Source organism: Hemicordylus capensis, chromosome 4 (genome assembly GCF_027244095.1).
Source record: "Hemicordylus capensis ecotype Gifberg chromosome 4, rHemCap1.1.pri, whole genome shotgun sequence".
Classification (NCBI taxonomy): Eukaryota; Metazoa; Chordata; class Lepidosauria; order Squamata; family Cordylidae; genus Hemicordylus; species Hemicordylus capensis.
Window position 1 is genome coordinate 269,056,597 of NC_069660.1, and position 20,487 is coordinate 269,077,083.

General features: G+C 43.5%; 1 protein-coding gene across 28 annotated transcripts in view; it reads right to left on the reverse strand.

Annotated features, from left to right (window-relative positions):
* Positions 1-20,487, reverse strand: part of EYA1 (EYA transcriptional coactivator and phosphatase 1) — a 165,387-nt gene that overhangs the window by 55,390 nt on the left and 89,510 nt on the right. The window lies entirely within an intron of this gene.

Here is a 20,487-nt window from a genome sequence, read left to right on the forward strand (position 1 = left end):
TATAGTTTATATTTTATATATATATAGTCCAGATTGTATAGGACCATATATTTCAATAAATATACAATGGCCAACATCCTATGAAGACCTTAGACAAACCTGTTGAACTAGCTAGTTGCACTAATTCTGGAGCTTGTACTTTGTGTATGTTTGCACGAGTACAGAAAGATTTTGTGCTGGGAACCTTTATGCAAGAGTGGATGCATTGGAACTCTGAGAAGTCATGCAGCTACGTGATCTTCTTGTACCAGAGCAACTTTATTCATTGCTTCATTAGTCTTGATGTCAGCCAATGTACATATTTTACATCAGTGAAAATAGTACCATAATGTATGACTTGCCATTGAAGATTCATGGAAGATTACTCAGTGGCAAAGTCTTGTACCAATAAAGCTGAACTGTTACAGAGCAATACGAGTGGCATTAACACGTGTTTTTTTTAAAAAAAGTCTATACTGCTTTTTTCTGAAGGCCAACAGAAGGCACCTTACAACAATTCATAAAACAACAGAACAATACAATATAAAACAGAAGAAAAGCACAAGAGTCATCAAACAATAAAAACAGAGAAGATAAGTTAACCAGTTCTAAAAGTCTTCACTAAAAATGTTGTCTGAAACAAAACGGTCTTTGCCTGTTTAAACAGAGGCAATGAAGGAGCAAAAGACACTTTTCTGGGGAAGCCATCCCACAGACTGAACTTCAGAATTAAGGGCAGGGCCGGGCCAGTGTTCATAGGGATTCCCAGATATTGTTGACTACAACTCCTGTAATACCCAAGCAAAAGCCATTGCAGCTGGGAATTCTGGGAGTTGTAATCAACAACATCTGGGAATCCGTGTTAGAGAGAACACTGGACAGGACCATGCCACCTCTCCAAACATCCGGGAAGGCTACACCGCTTCTTATAATCTCCCTAGAAGCTGAGTAGTTCCCAGTCAATGTTGTCACTTAGAAAGGAATTACAGTGGGATGGGATGGGATAGGTACCAGCAAGCCCAACGTTTTTGAAAATTTAAGGTAAATGTATTGTGAGATACCCATTATTGTAAATGAGAATACAAAGGGTAGCCTATCAGGGTCCTAATTAGGATCTCAGTGTTTACTAGGTAAAGAGCAGGTAATTCTGTCCCTGGTTCTGTGTCTATGGCTAGAAGACTAACACAAGGCCATAACATTTTTACTATAAGGAGTTCAGCGCAGAATATACAGTATGGTTCTACCCCTCCGGTTTTATTCTCAAAATAACCCTGTTAGGCTGAGAAGTGGTGACTGATCAAATATGACTCAGTGAACTGCATGGCTGTGAGATTTAAAACTGGGTTTTCACAGCTGTAGTCCAACATTCTAATTACTACACCACAATGAATGATCAAATCATTAAAAAAATCAATGATAAAAAAATCATTGTTTGCTTTCTTTCTAGCTAGTTAGTCAAGGTGTATGTCTTGGGTGAATAGAAAAGTTTTGTGCAGGGCAGGGCTCCAAATCGGATCCATCAAAAATGGTTCAACTTGCCCCTATAACCATCATAAAACTGCTGAGATCTGCCCCCAAACCTGCTGAAAACTGCTCAGCTCTTCTCCTGGCTTCACTGCTGGATCCAGAGGACTCTGGATTTTAAGAACTGGCAACTCTAGTTGGTTTTGATTGTATTGCATTTGGAGTGGGATTATTTGGGATGTGATTAAGAAGTATTTTGGATGAGTTGTTTGTGTGTGAGTTATTGTGAAGTGGTGTGCTTTGGGCAATCACAAGTGGAGTAGAATGAAGTGATTTGATGAAGACAGCACAAAGGAAACTGAGGGAGGAACAGATATCAGGATCTCCTTACATTTTGGGGAAACAACGCTGTAGAACAGCTTTGTATTCAATGTCATAGAATGTTAGAGCTGGAAGGGACCTTGAATGACTTCTAGTCCAACCCCGGCTCAGTGTAGGATGCTACAGCATCCTTGACCAGTGGCTGTCTAGCCAATTGTCATTGACTAGCAATATAAAACCATATTATGTGTTATCATTGATCCAATTAGACCAAGACTGCTTCATCTGCTTGGTAGCAGCTCTCTGTTCTGAGCCCTGCTAACAGACATCAAGTTTGGGAAAGTGTTAGAAATGGAACCTGCAACCTTTCACATGTATTCTGTGACCAAGCTGTGCCCCCTCCGTTTATAACAGGCAAATATGCTTCACATTTAATTAGTGTCTTTGCTTAACCATAGCTCACCTATTTAGAGAGGAAAGCTAAAGCTTGATATTAATGTACCACACATTTTATTTGCTGTTCAGAAAGTACCACAGCATCTTATTTATCTAATAAATTAAGAATAGGTTCAGAGGTTACCAAATATGATATGGATGTTTGAGTTTAATATTAGCTTAATGTATTTTTAATCTATACTTCTCAGGACTCTTTTATATTCATGTGATATCTCTCTCTCTCTCTATCTTCTATATATAGTTCTCTAAGGCAAACCCTTGGCTAATCCTGTGTGTGGCAGCTCTCGCGAGAGTTTGCAAGCAGAAGCACCTGACTGGGCAGTAGGGATTCCATATGCAGATAGGGAGGAAGAGCCTGTGATAGCAGAAGCACCATGGTGATTGGGCAGTGGGAATCCATATGCAGATAGGGAGAAGGAGCCTGTGATGGTTAAGGTCAGTTGGAATGCAACTGTTACTGGTTGGAAGATGTTCTTGATTGTAGAGTAGAGGAATATATATGAATGATAATGGGCAGGGGTCTGCGAAGAGAGGGGTCATGAGGGAGGAAAGAGCCCCTTCAGAAGAAGGAGGCTGCCGTTTTGTGATTTAGTCGAGGAAACAAAATGAACAAGATCTGTTAACTCAGGAAGGGAGAGAGAGGGACGGGCCCAAGCCTGTCAGTGGCCTGAGGTGAACAAGCGACGATGGCGGTGGCAGCAGCAAGGAAAGGCCTGGCTAACCGCAACCGCTAACCTGTGGGGAATGAGTGGCTATGGCAGTGGCGGCAGCAAGGAAGGGCCTGGTCAACCACTGTTGCTGCTGTTCCTGTGGAGAGGAGCAGGAGTGGGGCTCAGGTGAGAGTGGGGAGGTCTCTGGGGATAGTGGGCTGAAGCTTGGCCAACAGTTGCCAGCAACGTTGCAGCTGTGACCAAGAGGGATTTGGGAGATGGAATCAACAGGATGGAGGAGGAGCAGGAGTGCGGCTCAGGTGAGGGTGGAGAGATCTCTGAGGTGAGGGGGGCTGTGGCAGGGGGTGAGGGGAGCAATCAAGTACTAGCGCGCAGATGCTCTGTATGGGTTAAGCTAGTGTAATATATTACTCCAAATGTTTTCTTAAGTTTATGAACATGAAAACATGATTTGGAAAGAGTAGCAATTATCAATGGAAATTTATTATGTGCAATTTATAATGTGTATGAGGTTATAATGTGTAATGTATAATTTATATGACAAAACATAAACTGCACAAAGGGGCTGTCCATTTTTACCTCTAGATCTGTGTTAAGCATTATAGCTACTACTGCCAGGTGCATATCATAGCTATCATAGGTTTTTCTTCCAAGTTTACTGGAATCAGTTCCATTAAAAAGTCTTTCCAGGGCTGTGTTTAGGGCATGGCAAGCAGGGCGACTGTCCCAGGCCCCGCTCTTATAACCCCCATTAGAATTAACTGGAAGGGGGCCCTGCAGTGGCTGATTTGCCCCAGGCCCCACACCCTGCCAGGGCTCTCTAAGGACAGCCTTGGGTCTTTCAACACTATCAGTTCTTTTCCTTAATATTTGTCTAAGTTTCTTCAAATGAATTGCATGACCATAAGAGAAACAATAATTCAGTAGCAACAACAAATACAAATGTTTGCAACAAAGGTGGCCTAATGTACTGTTTTGTCAACATCATAATGAGGGGGAAAGCCCTTAGAAATTAGAATTACTTCACATATATTACTTCACATATATTACATATTATTTCACATACTTCACAACCCTCCCCATAACCTGGTTACCTGACAGATTTTACTGATTGGGTTAGTAAAATGGTAACTTGTGGCCAGTGGGCCACTTTGCTTGGTGAAGCTGCCTGTTGACCACTGTGTGGCAATCAAAGGTGAAGTGGAGTTTCCTCAATTATCTCAGGTATCAGGAGGTGGAGGAGCAGGCAGGCAGTGTTGAAGCACTCAATTGCTGAACAGCAGTGACCCTGGTACACAACTATACACTTTGTAAACAGGCATTTGTATAGCACTGCCTGCAACATCTCTGCTTTGTTTCAAGGTAGCTTGCTGTTACTAGTAGTGTAGTAGTAGTGTATTAGGAATAAGCTATCAATAGGGAAAGCTTTAACCGGACCAAACTTTACATAGGCTTGATTAGAGATGAAAAGAGATGCAGGGCCTGTCCTGAAAGTGACTTTACTATAAATTGTTTTTGTGCTTGCATTTGTGCTGGGAAATTTCATAAGTGAGCCAAAGATGTAGTGAAATAACATAGGCTAATGCTAAAGGTTAAGAGGACTTCAAAATGGATACAGAAAACAAAAAACCACAGACTTCCTACAGATTTGATATAGTGGAACATAACAAAATCTAGAAAATTCTTTGGGAGGTTGGTTGTGTAAAATGCTAGTGACCAGGTGAGTAATCTAAGTAGAAAAGAGTAAACAACTATGGCCATAGAAGGGGTATAAAATAATTGCTTTAGATTGTAAAGGGGTCCTTATCAGAATCTTCACGAGAAGACCAATTGGTCCTTCAGCTGTTTGAATAAATTTCACAATGACTTTGCAACTTCCTACTTTGGACTGTGGTGAGTTCTGAAATAAAGCTGTTGCTAATCAAGTAAGATTCCTATCATTTCTTGGGAACTTGCCTGATTTGAACCTGATCTCTAACTTGAGATGCTTCTGCTGGCTAAAGTCAAGCTCAAAGGAAACCACCTAATATTAATATATATTAAAATCTCTTTCAATGCAGTCTGAACCAGTGAAAACAGCCTGAAGAGATAAAGTACCAAAAGCAAAGGTTCCTTGTATTTGTAATGAAGCTGAATTTCTATATAGAGTAAGCAGGGGTCTTAGGGCAAAGCACAAGTCCTATGAAACTAAATAATTGCACCCTAAAAAGCAATCAAGCCAAGCTCTAGGACAGTTAATCAGATTTCAGTATACCAGTGCCTTTTTGTCTTGGTGATCAGTGTGACTAGCTGCATCTCCATCCTCACATTTCTCTCTGAAAGGGTAATTTCTTACCATGAATTCTTGTTCTCTGATACTCCCGGAGGGATTCCTCACAACTGGGTTAGCCCCTCCCCTGGAGCAGTAGGCAGTGTTGGACTGAAGAGGCTCCTCCAGGGGGAGGGACTGCCCCACCTCCCCAGACCAGACTGGAAAAACAGAAGCACCCTTCACCCCATACTGTGGAGAAAAAAACATGGCTATGCCAAAACATCATTAATCGGAACAAACAGAAAGAAGAAACAGGACAAGGGACTTCCCCTGGAAGCCCTGTCTACCTCCCCGTCATGGGTGGCAAAGGTCAAAGCCACAATAAAATTTTCCAAACTAAACAGCGGTACCTTGCAGGGTGGGCCGAATGCCTCTGGGAGTCTCAGAGAACAGGAATTCATGGTAAGAAAGTGCCCTTTCTCCTGAGAGCTCCTGGAAGCCATTCTTCACCAATGGGATGTAAAAAACCTCCCCACCCTGCCATCCAGGGCGGGGAGGTATCTCCAATTACCGAGAAAGCACCTGTTGCAACACTCACCTGCCAAAGGCAGCATCAGAGGAGTTTAAAAAAAAAATCTATCTTACAATGTCTAGCAAAAGAATGGATGGAGGCCCATGTAGCCAACCTACAAATCTCAGCCACAGGAAAACTCTTCTTTGCCACAGCAGAAGTAGCTGCTCTGCGCAAGGAATGGGCTGTGATGCCAGCAGGAGGAACCTTCCCCAAACTCTTGTACGCCATCGAAATATATTCCCTGAGCCACTTGGAGAGAGTTGTTAAGAATGCCCCAGGGAGGCATTCTGGAAAGAGACAATTTTTACCCCCTTATCTCCGTGGTATGGTCCAGATAGAAGCAAAGCGCTCTCTTGACATCCAAGGAATTCTATCTGCATTCCTGAAGGTGTACCGGGTTTGGACAACACATCAGCAAAGACATTTCCTGAGACCTGTAGAAAAGGGAGTTAACTTTTGGAATGAAAGAAGGATCAGGATGTAACACTACCTTATCCTTGTGAAAAATACACAATTCCTGGTCAGCTGACAAGCTACCTAACTCAGACACCCTACGAGCTGATGTAATGGCTACCGGAAACACAGATTTCAAAGTCAGTGTGTGAAGACCACACTTCACCATGGGTTCAAAGGGCAGAGACATAAGAGCAGAAAGAACCCAATTTAAATTCCAGGTAGGAAACGTGTGAACCACCGGAGAGTTAAGCAAGGCAGCCCCTTTGAGAAAATGTCTAATATGGGGATGGGAAGAGACAAAACAATGTGCTCTAGCATCCAAAGTGCTGCTAAGAGCGGCTACCTGGCACCTGAGGGTATTAGTGCTCAGGCTGGAAAGGGCCTGGAGGAAGCCAAGTATATTATGAACCCTCACATCGGGGTCCAACCCGTTGTGGGAGCCGCACCAACTGAAAGGCATGCCAGGTTCCCCTGTAAACCATATTGACAGATGCCTTCCTAGAGGACAACAGGGTGTGAAGTACAGCATCAGAATATTCCATCATAATGAGACCTTCCCGCTCAGCTGTCAGGCTGTGAGACGGAAAAGAACTGGCTGAGGATGGACCATCACACCCTGAGTAAACAGACATGGGTGCACTGGAATCCACCAGCCATCGCGGACCTCAAGATGCATGAGGTCTGGAAACCACGGATGGCGAGGCCAGTGAGGAGCAATCAGTATCACCTCCTCCCGCTCCTCCCATATTTTCTGGAACACCCTGGACAGGAGGGGAACAGGTGGAAAGCCATATTGCAGACTCTACAAACATGGAAGAGCCAGGGCATCCACCCCTATGCTCTGAGAACAAGGCAGATGCATAAAGAAAAGATTGAGGTGTGTGTGTTTTCACTTGATGCAAACAGATCTATCCTTGGCAGTACAACCCAATCACCTGTTGGAATGACACAGAGTGCAATGTCCACTCTGATGCCACTACAGGTTTCCCTCTGAGCCAATCCACCAACACACTGGAGACTCCTGCCAGATGTTCCACCCTAATCAACCTCAGATGTTGTTCCACCCAGAGAAACATTATGCAAGCCTCATTGTACAGGTACCTGGACCTTGTGCCTCCTTGTTTTTTAGGTATGCCTTTATAGACATAGTCTTTTCTGATCAGTACATGGTGCCCCTGAATCAATGATTCGAGTTCAAGCAGAGCTAACCTCACAGCTCTCAACTCTAGCCAGTTGATGCTCCTCTTGGCCTCCTCCGCTGACCAAAGTCCCTGTGTAGTGCTGTCACCCATGTGTTCTCCCCATCTTGTCAGACTGACATCTGTGGTAATCAGCAGCCAGGTTAGGGACTGAAGGCTCGTAGCCTCCAAAAGCCTTCCATTCTGCAACCACCCGTGCAGAGACAAGTGAACCTCCTTTGACAATGGAACCATGAGATGGGACCTCAGGGGACCTGTCCCTGCAATAGAAGAAGTAGACATTGGAATGGAAGCAGGACCAAGGCACCAGATCCTAGCATGAAACCATCGTGTCCAGTAAGCTGGCCAACTCGATAAGATCCGCTGAAGTCTTGGCTCTGATTGACTGTGCTGCCATCAAAATCCTGAGTTGCCTGCCTTGAGTCAAAAACAGCCAGTGGAGTCTGGTGTTTATTGTTACCCCTAGGCAATCCAAGATTTGTGTTGGGGACAGAGAACTCTTTTCCAGGTTTACCACAAAACCATGTTCCCATAGGCAAGTCATGGTGGTTTGGATGCTCGTCAGGGCTTGCTCCTTGGATGAAGATCTCATCAAGATGTCATCAAGATAGGAGAATAGACAGACACCCTGCTCGTGCAGATGTGCCGCCGCCGCCACCACCACCACCACCACAGGTTTAGTGAAAACCAAGGAGCTGATGCCAACTCGAACAGGAGAGCCTGATATTGAAAGTGGCTCGTGCCATAACAGAACCAAAGGAAATTCAGGTGGCCTTTCGTGATTGGGATGTGCAGATAAGACTTCAAAGAGGTCTACTGAAGGCAGAAAATCCTTCCGATGAATGCATTCCAGGATGGGCTTGAGCATCTCCATCTTGAAGAGTTGTTACCATGAGAGCCTGTTGGGGGCTCCTGGGAGCATCCCTTTACCTAATTTGGGGCTACAGGCTTGCATTTCCCACAATTGCTGTTCTGATCCTACGGGACTGTGAGATCTCCATTTTGGTTCACATGAGCTAACTCAAAGGGCATGTCACTTTGGCGCACAGCCTGGGATGATAGCTCTCAGGTCTGGACCGCAGGTGTACCTCCCTGCGCCCATCTCCTTGATTGCTTTCAGGTGAGGAATGCCAGAGTAGACGTGATTGAATCAGCGCTATTCTTTTCAAGAATCAACCAAGTATTCTCCCTATGTTGGCATAGAAGATTAAGTCATGATATCACCTCCTCAGGAAGGTGTGATAAGGTAATAGTTCGTCTCCTCTGCTAATGAGTATGTTAATGGTTGGTTCAAGGTGCGGGGAAGCTAGCTTGTTTATATGTTAGTTACTCCCAGATATTCTAATTGATGAGAGATACACTTTGATGTGTCCATTTCATTTCTCCCTACACAGGTCTTTTAGACCTTTCTCAGCTTTTGTGCAAGAAGAGGTCCACTCCTCACTTTTGAAAAGGACAATGCCTCATCCAGTCCTTTGTCTCTATTGTCCACCTTTTCAAGATACGATCAGTATAATGCCCATGGGCAAGAATTTCCCTATAAGAGATCAAGACACAATCAATCAGTGTGTCTCCTGGGACACTCATGGCTCTACCTCAGATTTATTCCTGGATCCACCAGCTTTTTACAATGTCTTGGCACAGGCACTTCTATCTTGCCCTACCTTGACTCTTGCTCCTGCTTTCCTTTTCACTTCCAGACTGGCCTTTTTCCTAAGCTGGTCTATGCAGCACTCCTGGCTACGAAATCCTGATTCATTTTTTAATTTTGCCTGGTTCCCAAACCTCTGCCTGATCCCTGGGTTCTCACTCCTGCCTTTCTGCCTGCTACAGAGGAGAGAAGCCCATTAGTAATGACTGAGCTACAAGGGTTTACAGCACTCTTCCAGGTAGTATATAACCCCTGCTCTCAAACCTCTTACTCCCTTTCCTCCTATTCCTCCTAAAACCCAAAATGTTTCTCTCATCAGCTTTGAGTGATCTTAATACGGAAGCTCAAGCCAACTGATTTTATTTTTGAACTGTAAACTCTCCATTCAGTTCTTTCCGTGACCAAAGCACTGCACAGATTTATTCTGAAAGTGAGACTGCTCCGTTCATGTTAGCTAATTCCCCCACAGAAGCCTAGAACATAGCTCGGGATCCCTGCCAATTCCCCAGGAGCAGTTCCATTAACAGTGTTTCTTCTTGAACCAGTTAAACCATTTTAGACCCAGTATTCCCCTCGTGTCCCCATTCTTCTTTGGCACTAAGAAAAAAATGGAATAGACCCTGTAACGGATGTGTTGGTCCTATACTAGCTCAATAACATTGATTTCTAGAATATTGTGTGCAGAAAAGCCTGGTGTTTTTTCTGGATTCCGTGACCTCTGGGATGGTGTGAATTTTTCTGGTGGAAGGTTGGCAATTTCTAGGGAATAGCCTCAGGTTATCATTTCCAAAACCCACTGGTCTGAAGTTGATGTGGTCCAATGATGGGCAAAGTTAAGAAGGTGCCCTCCTTGGCAGATGAGGTGGAAGGTTCAGGGGAAGGACATGCAAAACCTCTGCCATAGGGTCTTTGAAGCGACCACTGAGTCTTATGTCCCCCCAAACAGTGAGTCCTGAAGGATGCAGTGGACTGGCATGAAGGCTGTGAACTTGAATTCTCCTCTTTTAGCACCAGGTAGAGCCTTCTTTTTATTTTTAGTCTCTACCAGGATCTTATCCAGAGAATCTCCAAAAGCTCCTGCCCCCTCTTGCCGAGAAGGGATTACTAGCCAATAGTGCTTGGGAGCCGGTGTCCACATCCCAACTGTATGTTATGTAAACCCCCTGCTAACTTGGCAAAGAGGCACTTTTTACCATGGTGATTCTCTTTATTTAGCAGGGGGAAAGTAATTGGCCCTATCCACCCCCAGCACAGTACTTCCAGTGACTGTTGCTGGTGTCTATCTTATGTTTCTTTAAGATTGTGAGCCCTTTGGGGACAGGGATCCATCTAATTTATTTGTTTATTATTTCTCTATGTAAACCGCCCTGAGCCATTTTTGGACGGGCGGTCTAGAAATCGAATTATTATTTCTTGTTTACACAGTCAGACAGGTGTTATTGACTGGTTTGTTTTATCCAGACATTGAGTCCTTCCCAAGGACCTATGATGATGATGATGATATTATATTATGTGTCGTGGTATTGTGTTGTGTTATGTGATGTTATGTTAGGTGACTGCATTGGCAGCCATAGCCTTAGAGAAAAACTGAAGTGTGTCCAATGAAGAATCTGTCAGCAGTGTCGCTGACAAGCCTATCTTCTTTAACCCATCCTCAACTGACTTGGGAACTGAGTCTACTATGGATACCAAATCCTTGGCCCACAGATAAAGAGCTCTTAAAAATATTGAGTTGGTGACTGATGCTCTAAAGGTCACAGCTGATGCCTCAAAAGACTTACGTAAGGCCGCTTCTGCCTACTTGTCACACAGGTCCTTAGTACCATCATTCCCTTCAGTTGGAAGGACTGCTGAAGATATCAAGGCAGCAACTGGTGCATCTACAGTGGGAACCTTGAATGACTCCATAACCACATCTAGGAGAGATGTGTAGGAGACACCTAGGAGAGTGTAATGTTTGTTAGAATCTTGTGAAACTGTTGCACTTTAGTCAGGGCATTCCATTCAGATCTGTGGATGCTCTCAAACAATTCTGGGAATGGGATGACAAGGGCCTTGGGAGGGCCCTGAGGAGAAAAAGATGCAGCCTCTTGTGCCACGGGAGCCATGGCAGTACAATCAGAAGTCTACCCTGAGTACAATCAGAATTCACCCTCCTCTCTACCCGCAGGTGAGACAGATGCTATTAAACTATCAGATTCGTCTTGTGCCCCTCAGTGCCCCTCCAACTTGGAGGATGGAGGAGAAGATGATGAGGAACACGAGGATGCGGAAGACTACTGGTAGGAAGGTGATGAGCTGCTGGACCTGTACCTTCTGGATTTGCACTTGTCCCAAGCCCTATGACCCTGTTTTTGCTTAAGCCTTGTTTCCTTATCTTTTTAGTGGGAGAATGAGAGCGAGAGCAACTTGTTGGGTTGAAATTCCCAGCTGGATTGGCACCCCTGGATTTGCTAGCCACCAACTGTAATGCTTCAGCAGCCAAATGTCAGGTCTCAGCTGCAAACCTTGCTACAAACTGAAGGTTCAAACTGGAGTTTGGTGAAGCAAACTGCAAGTTGTTTTTGCTGAGAAAACACAGTTGCATGCATTTTGACACAGCCAAGTTCCAATCTCTGCTCCGTATAACTCACATTACATCCAAATTTGGCCATAAAGAAACTCTGGAGATAACTAAATAAATTATCTGGGTCCAGTTAAGGAAGATGCTGTGAAATATTTAGCTCAAAACTGCTTTATTTCAAAGTGAAAAGAGCACACACGACAGACTAAAGTGACAATGAAGAGACTAATAAGACTGATTTATGCAGAAGCCCGAAGCCTGAGAATATTTAGCAGAAAGACAATCTTCATTCTTGACTAAAGAAGAATAGTAGGGTTACCCACCAAGCATGATTCTACTAGTCCAGCAAAGCAAAACCGATCTGTCAGACAATCAGTATGGATTAAAAAAGCCAGTGAACTCCAGGTTCTGCAGTTCCAACCACAATCCTCTTGGTTCTTGCTTGACTCTTGCCCCATCCACCAGACTTTGGCCTTCTTGGCCATCCATGGTCTGCTCACTCTCCCTGATCCTCTCTATGGACTCAGTATTTTTGAAATTTAAATATGTCAACTTAGGAGCAGTTTATGCCTCCAATTAAGAAACAACATACTCCAAGGCCAGCAAACCTCATAGATTGACCAGGAAAACTATTAAGTGGGCTGAATTTGCAAATAAGAATATTTCAGTGAGAATTAGGAAGGAGCTTTCCTGAACTGATTTATGAGTAAATATCAACAAAATAGCAAATGTTGTTGAGTGTTAGCAAATGTAAAGTGATGCATATTGGGGCCAAAAAACAAACAAACCCCAACTTCACATAAATGCTGATGGGGTCTAACCATTCGGTGACTCACCAGGAGAGGAATCTTGGGTTAGTAGTGGACAGATTGTTGAAAGTATTGACTCAATGTGTGGCAGCTATGAAAAAAGCCAATTCCATTGCTTGGAATCATTAGGATGGGGATTGAAAATAAAACTGCTAATATTATAATGGCCTTATACAAAACTATGGTGCAGCCGCATCTGGAGTACTGTATACAATTCTGGTCACTGTATCTCAGAAAGGACATTATAGAACTGGAGAAGGTGCAGAAGAGGGCTACAATACCTGCTGTTTCTTATTTAGAAAAAAGATGACTGAGGGGAGACATGATAGAGATCTGCATGGTGGGGAGAAAGTTGATAGAGAGAAATTTTTCTCCTTCTCTCATATCAATAGAAACAGGGGTCATCCCATGAAACTGATTGCCAAGAAATTTGATTGATTGATTAAGTGCTGTCAAGTCAGTGTTGAGACTTAGTAGATTCTTTCTAGGATCTGTCTTCAACTTGGTCTTTTAGGCCTCTCAGTGGTGTATTCATTGCTGTTGTAATCAAGTCCATCCATCTTGCTGCTGGCCATCCTCTACTTCTCCTACCTTCAACTTTTCCCAGTATTAGGGACTTCTCAAGGGAGCTGGGTCTTTGCATAATGTGTCTGAAGTATGATAGTTTGAACCTGTTCATTTGTGCCTCCTTCATACATTAACTCCTAATAATCCATTTAATACACTGTGGGAAAGCAATGCCACACTAACGGGCTTAGTGTGGAAGTAGGCATCTGCTTCCATTTGTCAGCTCACCAGTGGCAAATGCACGAATAGAAGAAATTGGTGGACATCACAGATAATGGCTCACTAAGCCTAAATTTTTTGATCCCTGTGAAAAAGAAACCCTTGTCTCCCTAACTTCTGGAAGGTTTTTTTCTTGCTTTACTTCTGTTAAGTTAAGACTCTGTTTTTTGTTTTTTATTTCTTCATTTATTTATTCTAAATAAGTTTCTGTTCCTATTCCACTCTGCTGTCTTAGTGCTGATGGGGCTGTGGTTTCATTGCTTCAACTTTATTGTTAAGTAGCTGATCCGGTGCAGAGCATCTGCACCCGTAATTTGCCACTGCCGCTTTCTCGCCCCGCCACCACTTTTTTGCCTGCCCACCCCCGTCGCATTCTTCCCCCCAGCTGTCTTCTTCCCTGCCCACCCCCTGCCCTCCATCTTCTTCCTTCCCCACCCGCTGGCAATCTGCTTCCTCACCTGCCGACTTCTTCCTTCCCTGCCTGCCCGCCTCCACTTTCTTCAGCCAGCCGGTGCCATTCGCTGCCATTTTTTTGCCCGCTGGCTAGCCACCACTGCCATTTTCTTCCCCCTCACCCATCCCGTGGCTGGGAAGTGTAGGACCAACAGAAGGAAGTACTTCTTCACACAGCACATAATTAACTTATGAAACTCTCTGCCACAGGATGTGATGATGGCCACCAGCTTGGATGGCTTTAAGAGGAGCTTAGACAAAGTCATGGAGAACAGGTCTATCAATGGCTACTAGTCTGGTGATTATAGGCCACCTCCAGCCTCAGAGGCAAGATGCCTCTACATACCAGTTGCAGGGGAGCAATGACAGAAGAGGGGGCAAGCTCTCACCCCTTGCCTGTGAGCTTCTTGAAGGCATCTGGTGGGCCATTGTGTGAAACAGAATGCTGGACTAGATGAGCCTTGAGCCTGATCCAGCACCTTGATCAGCATCTTGAGCCTGATCCAGCAGGGCTGTACTGAAAAAGCCTATCTCTGGTCACCACCAACCAGATTTATGTCAATGTCTGGGCCAAAAAAAGGGATTGATTTGATGATCTGAGGGACTTCATATGGCCAAATGCAGTCCAACTAGTCCCATCTAATCACATACACTGAGGCTTTAGCAATGCAGTAACCTAAAGTGAGTACTACCTTTTTCTCTGACATAATTTGGAACAAGGAGGTTCCGTTATTTAACATGGTCTAACCACTGGTTGCCAGCACCATGCCCACAAAATTATGGAATTTAAGTAGTCATCATGCTCAAGTTCTCTTATTTTAAAAAAGAGGGACATGGAGTGTAAAATTCTGCATATATTTGCCAAATATGTCCTTCAATGAGAAGGAGAAAGAAACCATAAAGGTCCAAATTTAACCAGCTTTTGCATTTTTAGAAACAAAGAAAAATTTTATTGCATTTTTAGAAACAATAAAATGGACATATTTTTTCCTGTGAGGCTAATTCCAAAGGGACAATTCCACCCACCTACCACCCAACCCCAAATCAGCAACCAGTGCTTTGAACATATGATTGATTCACTGATTGATTGACTGACTGATAGATAAAGTGCTGTCAAGTCAGTGTCGACTTTTAGTGACCACATAGACAGATTCTCTCCAGGATTATCTGTCTTCAATTTGGCCTTTAAGGTCTGTCAGTGGTGCATTAATTGAACATATGCAGACATCTTATTTCTTATCACTGAGAAATTCCAGAATCCACACATCGGGGACAGAGATGAGAGCTTCCCAGTCAAAAAGAATGGTGCCCCCGACACCACCTCCTGTAACTTTAGACATTAAACTAATGACTACATTTTAATTTTTCAGACAGGCTTGCAATGCTGCTTCCAAAGAGACTTTGGAAGAGACTCCCACCATAGTGCATCCTCCCTTCCCTCAGTGGCTGCTATTTGTTTTAGGAGGAAAATACATAATGTTGCCATGTTCACCATATTTGTGCACTTCAATGCACCCTCAGACAAGAAGCTTCTTCATTTTAGCCTACAAAGAAGTGAAGTTCTAACCTGTTACATTCCAGAGATTCCAGACACATGAATGAGTTGTCCTGATTAGGCATTTCCAGGTGCCCGTATGTCATTAGCATGGCTTTAACAGCGCTGGATATGCTACTCTGATTGCATCTAGGCATGTACAGAGAGTCAGGGCAGACCAGCTTCAGAGTGCACAAAAGAGACAAAGGGCAATGGAATGTAAGCTTCCTTCCCCCTTAGTGAGCCTTAACGCATAAAGCGAGCATTCAAGGACATTTTTTCACCCTTTTGATAGTTTTGGGTGAGTCATGCTGGTGTGCCTTCTCCCATCTTTCTTTTTAGTCTGCCTTTTTGGCAGTCGAAATAAACTTTTGTTTAAGGGGAACACTTAAGTGTTCCCCTTAACACCATACACCATAGGATGTATGCAGTGCTGACCCAGAATCACACCTTATATGGAATCAAGTAGAAGTGGGCCTTGTTACATGAGGTCCTGACAACTACAGTTTCGCGTATCCACAGTTGGGCAATGAAGACCCGACCTCAGTATACGGGGTTCAACAAAGGGTTACATTTTACATATCTGCCGTTTCAGGGTGGCTGTAAATAACCTCCAAGCTCATTTCTGGACACCATTTTGCTGAAAGGAGCCATTTTGTGGCTCTTTTGTAATAAAAAATTAAAGCATTCCTGTGATTTTTCACAGAAAATCACCGAAATTGAAGGTTTGAGAGGCATTGCTGGACAGCTGGAGACCCGCAGAGCATGGTGCGACACTTTATTTCTGTTTTCTTCAATTTTTAGCTGCTTTTTGCCCTTTTTTGATCTCAAAGAACCAAACCTTCCAATTCCCATTGGCTCAAAGTCTCATTATCCACAGTTGCATTATCCGCAGCTGTAGCCAATAATGGAACCTCCACAGATAACAAGGTCCACCTGTACTCAAAATACTTTTGTTGGTGCCTATGCATCCAGGCTTCAGATCATGTCTTGGGCTATAAGATCCTTCCCCCATGAAATTTGTGGTGTTATCATCGTTGTGCATTGGCTCAATGCAGACACCCAAGCGGACAGATGATCACAACTTAGACACTAGGTACTACTACATTTCAGAATAAACTTGGTAACACAATTGGCACCTATAAGAACTAGCTTCCTGGGGCAAAAGGTAACTGAAGTGGGGAATTTGGCCCTACCTCTGCCCCTCATGTGTGAAACCACAGATTCACAGACAAAGGGGGTTAACATAAGAAATAATTTAGAAATTAACCTTTAGAACTCTGGCAAGAACACAGATCAAAGCAAACACAGATCAAAGCAAAAGGCAAAGAAGATTGCAATCCTAAGCACATTTTCTTGGATGCATTCCCATCAATCTCTGTGAGTCTTAGAGTTGAATCTAAAGAAGAAGGCTGAATCTTCTGCTCACAAAGGTGCATGAGCAGAATGGGTGGCAAGGTAGCTATAGATCCAATTTTCTCATTTGGTTCCAGCCCATTGTTCTGAGAAGCATGCATAATGTAAACACAAGGTTCTGTTTTGCGCAGACTGACATCTAGTTGACAACAAACAGGACAACAAACAAGAACTGTCCACAACAGAGCTTTGCAGTAGAGACAGTTATTTTCAAGAGTTGCTAGATCCTCCTTGTTTTCAGTGACAAGGATCAGCCCATAAAAGACCAAATGACCAAGAGGCTGAATGCATGGTGACTTTCAGTAACCATGAGCCACTCATGGAAGCATTACAGCTTTGGAGTAAATTTCTTTCACCCACTCTTTTTTCAACACAAAGAGCTCATATTAACAAATCTTCCGTTTACTTCACACTCAACAATGATTCAGTCTCAGATGAAAAGTTATCAAATGGAAAGATAGAATGGAAGAGATAACAGGCAACTGAATGCTAACTCTATTAATTTAACTGTTCCATTTAGGTGTAAATGTAGAAGACACCAGTACAATGCTGAGTGTGCTGGGGAGCAGAAGGTTTTAGTGATGTGCATGGAACAGCGGAGGCGTGGTTCAACGCTGGTGAGGGTCTCCCTTTAAGGGCAGGGAAGTTGCACTTAACCCTCCCGCCGCTTTCCCCCCACCAGCACTCCGTTTTGTAAAAAGGTTTTCAGGGCAGCAGCATTCCTCCCTGCTGCCCCTGCCCCCATTGTTGGCCAGAAATACTGGGAGTACCAGCTGCGCGTGTGCCTGCCGCTGTGTGCTCATGCCAGCTGTGCATGTTGCACATTGCGTGTGCACGTCACGCATGCAACGTGCAAGGCCGCATGCACAGCCTGTACTTCCAGTATTTCTGGCCAACAAAGGGGGCAGGGGTGGCAGGGAGAAATGCAATCACCTTGAAAAGCTTTTTACAAAACGGAGCACCGGCGGGGGAAGCGGTGGGAGGGGTAAGTGCAACCCCCTGCCCTTAAAGGGAGACCCCCGCCACCGGCGTTGAACTGTGAACCAGCACCAACCGGTTTGCAGGCCTCTTGCATGGCCTACAAACCGGTTTGTGCACATCTCTAGAAGGTTTCCTGCAAGAAAGTTATCGATGAATTAAGCATGTGGAATTTCTTTCTTCAGGGGCATGGCTCATGATGAGAAACTGCTTTGGAGATTAGCATCTGGTCACCCAAAACCAACTCGCCCAGGTGAAATGCAATTTACAAATCTGAACTGCACACACACAAAACATTTTTTTGCCTCTGTTAACTTATAAAACTCAGCCTTACTTAACACTACCATATTAAACCTAAATAAAAAGACAAGTGTTTTTAATAATAAATAAATAAATAAATAATAAAATAATTTAAACAAACAAGTGTTAACATCAGATGTGTTGTGGTTTGCCCTGAGTGGCACATGTACATGGGACCTGAAGTGTACATGCAGCTTTATACCTGCAGGACAGAAGTTGTGGGTGTGACCCAGTTGAAAAAAAAAAAAAAGGCCCTGACCAGCGGCATAGCAACATCAATGTGGGCTTTGGGACAACTTAAGATCCCCCCAGCCTTCCTCTCATTCCCCTAACCCGTGTCTTAAATATGCAGCAGCCAAAATCGTGACCCTGCCCGCACAAGAAAATCTTGCCAGTCTTGGTGGCATAGATTTTCCCCCATAGATTTTGCTTGTGTCCTCAAGCCTCATGGTTAGTTCTCCCCTCTTCTCACGACTAGCTGGCTACATGCCAAGATGAACAGAATTTAACAGAATTTCCCTGGAGGCTGAGCCTGTCAGTCGGGCAGAGGAGTTGGGAAGAATGCTGCCTGATACTCCCCCCCCCCTCCTGTCAGCTTGAAGCCAAAAGACCTGTGATCTGGGAGTCCAGTGTGCCAGTGAGTTGGGAGGGGGAGAGCAAAGAGCTACCTGCCACTTAGCCAGTGGCCCCCTCCTTGAGGATTTTTCCTTGCAGCCCAGGGGCATTTGTCCTACTTGGTTCTTTGGTGGTAACTGCACCACTGATCCTAGTTGTCAAGGAATAAATGCATTCCCAGGTGGCTTAGATGGAAGAAACAAGAGCTAGTACATAATAACTAAAAACAGAATCTCTAGATTCAGAGGCAACTGGGTTTATACATGAAACAGAATGAGCTTGGAATATGATTGCACAGACCAAAGATGGCAGACAATACCACCTCAGATTGCTGGTAATGGATTCTATTTTAGACTGCTTTGCTAGGATTAAAAAAAATAGAAGATGGCTACCTCCATTTCCCCCTGCTTCTGAGCTTTTCATAGACATCCACTGGCCTTAGATTGAAGAACAATGCTGGATTACATGAACCTTTGATCTAATCCAACAAGGGCAAGTGTTATATGTTAATTATTTCTCCAAGTCCAGACTGAGCACAGATCTGAATCCTAGTTTCCAAGACCAATTTGTTTTGTTTTGTTTTCTCCTGGGTCACAAAGCAGTTAGATAAAATATTAATAGTAAAATATTATGACTATTATTGCTATTATGACTAACCTCTATTTCCCACCTTCATGCTTCAGCAATAAGTATAAAGTTTAGCTTCACTACATGGGGGTGGGGAGAGAGAGAGAGCGTGCACCTTACACCACCAAGCTTCTACAGATAAACAATCTCAGGGCTGTCCTCTATTGTCTCAAAACCTACAAACTACATTGACTCAACCAGTCTACAGGATAAAGAGCTCAACGCATTTCTTGTGCTTGAAATCCCACACTTAACACCAGTACAATGGTGGCTTGAATTCTAATGTAGACAAGGATAAGGTAATCAAATACAGTCTAAGACCTCTTTTGCTATTCACAACCATTCATTTCCAAATAATCACTGGGAAGTGAAAACATGACAAAAGCTACCATTCATTGTATGTTTATAGGATTTGCAGTTGAATATGAACGTCTGGTAAAGTATAGTCAAAATGAGGTGCAAATCTCAGATGAATGCTTAATTAAAAAGGAAAATACCAGTGTACTCAACTATGTATTCCTGGTTTAAGCATGGATGTCAGGGTTCAAGAACTATCAGCATGTCATTTTAAAATGCTCACCAGTCACTCCCTTTGTGTTGTGGGGAAGAAGTAGTTGAAAAACAGGAAAGTTCACTCACTGTGCATGTCTTGGCTTATTTTCCAGTTAAGCTGGGAAGCCACAATTGAATACTTATGTGAAAGAAGGTTTTTGTTTTTCTTTCCCTCTTTACAGAACATATTAAGGCATACATAGAGATCTCTTAGAATTAAATCAGGTAGATCTTTTTCCACGGGAAAATAACTTTTAAAGTCAGGATAGCAAAGTTTCAAGTGTCACTATTACTGCATTTCCCTGCCTGTTTCCTGTTATAACTACCATCTATCAACAATTATATTTTCTAGCTTCAAAGACTACCTCATGAAGCAGTTGGAACTGATCACCTTGAGGAACATGCTAGCTGCAAACACTAGCTAGCTGTAGTGAAATAAATCATAGCCAGAAATGCACAGAAGGAATACAATCTATTTGCATATAATGACTTTTTCAGACTTTTTTTTTAAAAGAACAATATCAGCACATAAAGAGAGGCAGACCTCTTTATCCAAGGTAAAGATAAATCACTTTCCCCCAGCACTCAAATAACCACCACTGAAAACATCAAGTATTCTTCCCATCCCCAATGTATTTATTGCCATTATGAGTAGTTATGATTATGATTCACACATAATGGTTGTGTGAATATTGGGCACTTATTGCCTATGGCACCACTAGTAGTACATTTTGATTGTTATATTTTAATCACAGTGCTCCAATTACTGGGGGAAAGATAGGAAGGGCTTTAATGAAACATACCAGCACCACCCACTGACTGTTCCCAATGT